Source organism: Toxorhynchites rutilus, chromosome 1, assembly GCF_029784135.1.
Source record: "Toxorhynchites rutilus septentrionalis strain SRP chromosome 1, ASM2978413v1, whole genome shotgun sequence".
Classification (NCBI taxonomy): Eukaryota; Metazoa; Arthropoda; class Insecta; order Diptera; family Culicidae; genus Toxorhynchites; species Toxorhynchites rutilus.
Window position 1 is genome coordinate 11,463,344 of NC_073744.1, and position 1,226 is coordinate 11,464,569.

Here is a 1,226-nt window from a genome sequence, read left to right on the forward strand (position 1 = left end):
TCCGTTTGGATGCCATTCGGCATCGAGAAAGATCCGGAAAATAATCTGCCAGTTCCTCTAGGAATTTAGAAATACATTCATGTGAAAGAGTTTATTTGAATGTTTTCTATCCATGTAACACTGTGACCAAATACATTAGGTTTTGTGATTTTTCAATCAATCGCAATCAACAGGATAGCTTCTGAAGATTATTCTTCCCCATCAGTAGGATATTTTCGTATCCAATATTGGATCCATAAAATCTTGTGCCTCCAACGTAACGCTCTCGTTTTCGAAGTTCTCCAAATATTCATTCATTCAGCATGAATTCAGATTCAACTTCATACAAATGATCTCTAAATCAACGATAGTCCTACGTCACCCTTGCGGTTATACCATAGATATAACCCACTTCCTGTTTTCTTCAAATGTAGTTCTTTGCCCACTCCGGAATACGACCGGTTACAGGAAATGTTGGTTCATCTATACACTCGATTCACTTTTAGTCATCAGCGCAATACGAAACCTGTTCCGCAATAGCATTGATACTTAGTTTCTTCCAAATTTCATTTATTTCATAATACGAATTATCAATTGAACTTTCCTTGAGACCAATTTTTTGCCCTCAAGTGACTTCAATTCAAAAAGTAACGCTGATTGGCACGATTCAATCGTATTCATCTGAAAGATAAAGGAATTTTGCATTAAATTCTTTTGAGAAACATTTAAATTAGTGGAAGACAACAAGAAGGATAATAGAAGAAATTGTATAGAGATTGAAGAGCCTCAGTTTGGTTGATAGAAACAATCAAGTTTATCATGCATTTTTGGAAAATTTATAAAAGACGGGTGGGTAATGTCGGGGACATAACCGGAGTGACGTAGGACTGTACAAAGGGGACAGCTTTTGTTAAATATATATTTTAAATATATTGTTTTATATTCTTCTCCTACGTAAATACCTACCTATCCACCTGAAAAATGGATTAGTTTACTGTTTACTCTTTATGAATATGTTGATGGTTCTGAAAAGAACCTTTGGTGTTGTGTTTTTGTTATCACTCGATATCTCCATCTTGTTCGGTTAAACCTTTCTGTTTAGCTATTGCGTTTGCCACTCGCCACAGCTTTCACAGTTGGAAAATTTCTTCCCATCCAGCTTGTGACATGTTGTACAGTAAGTTACATTCAATGCAACGTGCCGAAGCACCACTCAGTGTCACATTGGAGGCGATTTTAACCTGTAA